Source organism: Kogia breviceps, chromosome 7 (assembly GCF_026419965.1).
Source record: "Kogia breviceps isolate mKogBre1 chromosome 7, mKogBre1 haplotype 1, whole genome shotgun sequence".
Lineage (NCBI taxonomy): Eukaryota > Metazoa > Chordata > Mammalia > Artiodactyla > Physeteridae > Kogia > Kogia breviceps.
Genome location: NC_081316.1, coordinates 51,531,072 through 51,538,162, shown reverse-complemented (window position 1 = coordinate 51,538,162; position 7,091 = coordinate 51,531,072). Strand labels below are relative to the sequence as shown.

The following is a 7,091-nucleotide window of genomic DNA, read 5'->3' as shown; positions in this document are numbered from 1 at the left end:
CTGAATTGGCAGGTGGATTCTTAACCACTGCATCACCAGGGAAGCCCTCCCACTTTATTTTAGATACTTAAAAATATTTAAAAACTTAAAGAGATATTTGTATACTCATGTTCATAGCAGTATTATTTGAGGTAATCAAAATGTGGAAGAGACCCAAATATCCATCAACATAAATGGATTAATAAAATGTAGTATATAAAAAAAATGTAGTATATAAATGTAGTATATACATGCAGTGAAATATTATTCACCCTGAAAAAGGAAGGAAATTCTGACACATGCCACAATATGGATGAAACTTGAGGATATACCAAGTGAAATAAGCCAGTCACAAAAGGACAAATACTGTATGATCTCACTGGGATGTGGTAAATAGAGTAGTCATTCTCATAGAAACACAAAGTAGAGTAGTGGTTACCAGGGGCTGGGGGAGGGAGACATGGGGAGTTATTTAATGGGTGTAGAGTTGAGTTTTCCAAGATGAAAAGTTCTGGAGATTTATTGCACACCAGTGTGAATATACTTAATACTACTACACTATGCACTTAAAAATTGTAAAGACGGTAAATTTTAAGTTATATGTATTTTACCACAGTTAAATACATACATATATTTAAAAATTAAACTAGAATAAAAGACTGATGGAACCCCTGCAGCCATTCTGGAACACAATTTAAAAGCCATTGCTTTACCCCATCAGCTCAGAGGTGAAACCTTAATGTAAAGCACCTAACCAAGTTGCCCACATGTACCTAGAGTGTTTGTGGTAGACCAGGTCTAGGACTCTTTGTACCTGACTCTGAGTTGAGTTCTTTCTGTAAAAAACACTTTTTAAAAATCCCACTTTGTCCTCAAGAAAGTCTATTCCTATCACTAACACTCCTAAAAGTAAAGGAAATTAGTACATATTACATCTGTTTTGAACTTTCCTTTGTTCTGGCAGATAGAAAAAACATTATGTTTCACTCTTCATGTTGAAAAAGAATGTTAGAAAAATGCAGACCGCAAATAGATATTCAGATTTAAGAATATATGAATTCATTTCCATGTTAATAATTAAAAAGAGTTTCTTATTAAACTTGGATATTTTTGCTTCTTGTGGTACGAGCACTAATACATTTGTTTGATTTCTTTGTGGTTAAATTGTGGTCATAAACTTATATTACAAAACAAATGAGCAAAAAATGAATTTATATAGGGTTTGACTTAATTATTGTATGAGAGGTTTTATACCATTTTAGAAATGAGTGACATCACATTCTACAATCCTGCATCTTGTAAAACTAAATAGCAGAAAATTAAAAACAGATTGAGAACATGTTTAAACTAAAAAAATAACCCCTTATACCCCAATACATTTAACCAAATATAGGTTAACTCTGGGAAAACCTATAACCATTGCAATTTACTTAGCTGTGTTCACATGCCATGATATAACTAGAACAAAGTCTGCAATTATGCAAGTAGTAAATGTAACAGCAGTCCTTGAAAATCAGTTGTACATGTTATGATAGCATATACTTAATTCATTTCATCTGTATCAACAACTATAGTTGGATTTGTAAAGAAAAGCACTTTTTTGTTGTCTTAATAGTAAGACTTATTAAGCACTTGTTAATGTATTACAATGCATGAGGTGCTTTGAGGCTTAAAGTTGACTTAATAAAGGCTCTCCCTCAAATGGTTAATGGTGGAGAAAGACTAGACATCATTAACAAAGATGCTGTGTGAACTTTGTGAACAATTCTCTCAATGCCTCTCCTTGATTCACTATATCTTTTGCATATTTTTTGCTTATTTTCCCATTCTCCTGCTTTTTCACTTTTTGTAATTGATCTGATTACCTATTACCTCCTTCTCGTTCATCCTTTTCATTTTTGTATTCATGTACTAATTATACAGCTTTTCCTTGATTTACATATGTTTTCTTTGTTCTCTGTGACTGACTGTAGGAGATAAGTGTGTGAAGAAGTTAAGGGAGAGGAGTGATAAGCAGTAAATAATTGTGTAATGTGGCTGAAAAGACTGAGGCTTTTGATATGAGTCATAAGGTCACAAGTTACCTTTGCAGTTTAAATATCTGGATTTGACTAGAACGCTGTGAATAGGTGTTCAAGGAATGAATTTGAAAGGAGGAACCAAAAAATAGATATTTATCTTTGCCTAGATAATGTACCAAAGAGGTAGGAAAGCAACGCTGTACCAAATGTAAAGGAAAAAACTCAATCCATGTTTTTCTAGAAAAATTATTTGCAACAAGAAAAAAATTTTGAGATATACATTTCACTATGTCTGATTCTAAGATTATTGCATATATCATGTTTTCCCAAAATTAAACATCCAATTATTTTTAAAAATTCTTTTTATTTTTGACCATGCCCTGTGGCATGCAGAATCTTAGTTTCCCAACCAGGGATCAAACCCATGCCCCCTGCATTGTGAGTGTGGAGTCTTAACCACTGGACCACCAGGGAAGTCCCCTTTTTAGAATCTAAATTTCCTAATAATATGATAAATCTCTATTTCCCCAGAATGATGTAGGCTAAAGTATTTTGGTTAATGGAAAGTTCTTGTTAACTGAGGCTTGCCAAAGAGCTCATATTTTGCACTGGATCCTAATGTTTTGAAACTTGTAACAAAGAATTAAAATTTATTAAATACCTCCAATAATTGCTAGTTCCTTACCAAAACTTCTTAAACATTGAAAGTATAGAATTAGAATTCTTCAGGCCTCTGTTCCGTGTTCCATCATTCGTTAAAAGTGTAACAAATTTAGTAAGATAGTCATCTTATTAAATAAACATCTTTAATTTTAAATAAACATCTTATTAAACACCTTTAATAAGATAGTTATAAGTATATTTTTAAAGAACGCTACTTTATAATTATACAGTGGCTTTGTAACACACTCCTTATTTATAATTATCTAGTGTTTTTGTAAAATACTGAGTACATTCAGCTCTGAATATCTTGATTGCAGGGACTTAGCTTGTTCCTCTTTGAATCTTCAGCATGCTTCTTTGCATATAGCAAATAATAAATATTTTAAAAATTATTGAATTTTTGACTTAGGGCTTTTTGTTCTGACACAGGAAAGAGGCTGAAACTCTAGATGGCTACCTATTAATGATATTTTTTCAATATGATACTGTGTCCAAAAAGGATCAATAAATATTTGCTCTCACTAGGAAAGATACTGGAAACAAAATGAAAAAAAGTGCTTATCATAAATTACCCTAAATTGTTGAAATAGCTACATTTGGAAGTTCTGGTTCTCAGCCTCAAGAATACTACAGCATATCTGAAGACAATTTAGAGAAAGTACACACAGCTTTTGTTAGTAGAGATCAGAAAGTATAGGCTTTAATTTGACTGACCTTAGTTATAAAAAAGTATCTTACATTAGAATTGAATAAGAGACCTATAGGAGAAAATAATTTTGGATCTTATTTTCCTATCATGAATTAAGTGCTTAAATGACTGTGAAATTGCCCTTCTAAGCAAAAGGAAAGAAAACAAGAAAATATTTACACTTCTGTGATTATAATGTTTCTACAATTAAGAGTCATGTTGGAACAAGAGCCAAATAGCAATGGGATTAAGTAAAAATCTATACATCCTCTGTTTCTTATCATGATTATATGAGCTTCTCTCTGTATGTTTGCTGATGAGAGAACAGTCCAAGATATTCAGCTATTTAACTATGATTTCTGTGTTTAATTTCCCAGGAACGTAGTATTTGTATATGAGGTTTGTGATGACCAGAAAATGTATATGTTTGTTATAGGTTATTCTATTTGCTCACTCAGCCAATAAAATGTTTTTTAATGGAAAATTGAATTTTCTTACTTAAGCTGTAAATTAATTTATTAGATTTGAGAAAATTAATTCAGTGCTCTATAAATGAACTCCACCATCATATAATCAATTCAATACCATGTGTGGTTTTCTGGTTAAAAAGAACGTTTTGACTAGCTCTCCTCCATAACTGTCAAAAATTAGTGTTGCCTTTGACAGATCTAATTTAAATGCAGTATGAAGCTTGGAGCCTTTTACACACATGACAACACCTTAAAATATAGGACTTTCACTTAGAAAACATAAAATCTGGGAATAGTAATCACCTAAGATTCATGAAGACAATGGATATTGTTAACATTGACTTATTTACTTGGAAACAATTAAACTTGAAAAGTAAACCTGAGACAAATGAGAGTATATAAGTAAATACTAAGAAATGTTAAAGGTTTAAACATGAATTAGGTCAATAAGGTATTAGTTCAATTAATGACAGATGAAGTCAAGATTAAGGTAGGAGAGTATCACTAAACTTTTTGAGTTTGTATTAGGAAAAATTACTCTGCTTCTTTACCAAAACATCTTTAAATGCTACCATCAAAGTATTATTGGATTAGATAAAATGAATTATTTTGGCTAGTGTCAGAAATCTGTATATGTAAGAAATATATTAAATATTTACAATTAGATGATGATATTTACAATATTTAAAATATATTCTAATAGAGTTACCATATGATCCTACAATCCCACTCCTGGGCATATATCCAGAGAAAACTCCAATTTGAAAAGATACATGCATCTCAGTGTTCATAGCAGCACTATTTACAATAGCTAAGACATGGAAGCAACCTAAATGTCCATCAACAGATAAATGGGTAAAGAAGATGTGGTACATATATACAATGGAATATTAGTCAGCATAAAAAAGAATGAAATAATGCCATCTGCAGCAACATGGCTGTAACTAGAAACTATCATATTAAGTGAAGTCAGACAAAGACAAATATCATATGATATCACTTACATGTGATATCTAAGAAAATGATACAAATGAACTTATCTACAAAACAGAGAAAGACTCAGAGACATAGAAAACAAACCTATGGTTACCAAAGGGGATAGTGGTGGTGGGGGGGGAGATAAATTAGGAGTTTGGGGTTAACATATACACACTACTATATAAAATAGGTAAACAACAAGGACCTACTGTATATCACAGAGAACTAAATACCTTGTAATAACCTATAATGGAAAAAAATCTGAAAAAAATATATTGAATCACTTTGCTATACACTTGAAACTAACACATTTTAAATTAACTACACATCAATAAAAAAGCATACTCTAACTTCTACCTTCTAACATGCTCTATGTAGAATTTCCCTTTCTTGTCTCAGGCAATCCCATAACTTTCTGGTCACTTTTGGGTTAAAAGAAAAAAAAGTCTATTGCAGTTCAGTACAATTTAAATCAGTTGTGTATTTTAAGTTCATATTCTTCCTTCTGCATAACTTTGGCTAAACCTCAGCCTGAGGGTCTCATTGTAAATAAGGGCAAAATCAGCTCTTTAACTCCTCTCCTGCTGCCTTTTTCTAGGATCAAAGATAGGGAAATGTGCAGAAATATTTTTACTTAATTGGTGCCTTTGTAATCTTCTTGGTTTTCAATGAGATGGGTATGGCCAGCATTTAAATGGTGACTCTTTCATGTGGAACGTGTGAGGTCATCACAGATTTTGTAGGTTTTCCCACTGAACAGCTTCATAATGTGGAAGCCATTCTCTTCACACCTTCCTTGAGTTCTCTTTCCCCGCAGTATATCATTTCTGTTATTGCTGGAATCAGCTTCTGAGATGGCTACTGAATCCGATTTACCTTCTTATCTGGCTCATGGGAAATTCCCACACCCTTATCATGCCAAACAGTTTAAATGTTGCACGTCTCACTGCTGTCTCCACTTTTCACTTTGCATAATCTCTCCACTCTCTCTTCCTTCTTCACAAATGACCTTGAGGGCCATAGGCAGATGTCCACCTAGACAAGGGGATGCCCATCTTGTCTTCTTGAGTGCACCCCAATCTCTATAAATAGTTCTCTGGGAACCTCCTTATTGGAATGAGAGGAGCAACGTTTATCCTTCCTTTGTGAAGGAAGGATGTAAAATTTTACTAGGATATCTATACTTCCTACAACTCTATTCATGGACCCTTTTATTTCCTTTTTTTTCTCATATAGTCTTTTAAAATATATATATATAACAAGGAAGCACTCATTTATTCTCCACTTAAATACCATACTTGAGATTTAAAATCACGTTTGGGGGGCTTCCCTGGTGGCGCAGTGGATGAGAGTCCGCCTGCCGATGCAGGGGATGCAGGTTCGTGCCCCGGTCCGGGAAGATCCCACATGCCGCGGAGCGGCTGGGCCCGTGAGCCATGGCCGCTGAGCCTGCGCGTCTGGAGCCTGTGCTCCGCAACCGGAGAGGCCACAACAGTGAGAGGCCCGCATACCGCAAAAAAAAAAAAAAAAAAAAAAAAAAAATCACGTTTGGGGGCTTCCCTGGTGGCGCAGTGGTTGAGAGTCCACCTGCCGATGCAGGGGACACGGGTTCGTGCCCCGGTCTGGGAAGATCCCACATGCCGCGGAGCGGCTGGGCCCGTGAGCCATGGCCACTGAGCCTGCGCGTCTGGAGCTTGTGCTCCGCAATGGGAGAGGCCACAACAGTGAGAGGCCCGCGTACCACAAAAAAAAATAAATAAAAAATAAATAAATAAAATCACGTTTGGCAGTGTGCTGCAGGATGCTAAATAAGACTTCACACATGTCGCTTTGGATTTCTTGATATCTTCTTATGTTTTTCATCATCCATTGGAACAATTAGTTCAGTTTCCTAGAAACATTTGAACAGTGGTTACGTGTTTGCCCAATAACCCAGTACCCTCTGGGTTTTTGAAGTGAAGAATGTTACTTGTACAAGTCAGAATCTGATACCAATTAAATGGTGACAGCTTTGACAATAAATGAGAATATGCTCTTCCATGGCTAAGAAGGGAGACTGCCACAGCTGACAGGTCCCAAAGATACATGGACTTCTTATATAGTCTTGAGGGGTACCAGGAGGGTTGATGGTATCTACTTCTCTCAGTTAACCCTCCCAGAAGCTCTTTAGAATGCTTGTGGTGGCACTTGGATGCAACTCTAAAGCAATTGGAAAAGTCAGGTTAACTTGACTTTTTAAAAATCAATTACATATATATTGAGCTGGAGATTTGCAGGAATACTTTTTCTTCC

At 34.7% G+C, this 7,091-nt stretch overlaps 1 non-coding gene across 1 annotated transcript; it reads right to left on the bottom strand.

Moving 5' to 3' along the window:
- Window positions 1–6,759: 6,759 nt before the first annotated feature.
- LOC131760673 (small nucleolar RNA SNORA24) lies at window positions 6,760–6,890 on the bottom strand. Its single transcript, XR_009336778.1, has one exon. It is a non-coding gene; the product is annotated as a small nucleolar RNA SNORA24 (small nucleolar RNA).
- Window positions 6,891–7,091: the final 201 nt, after the last annotated feature.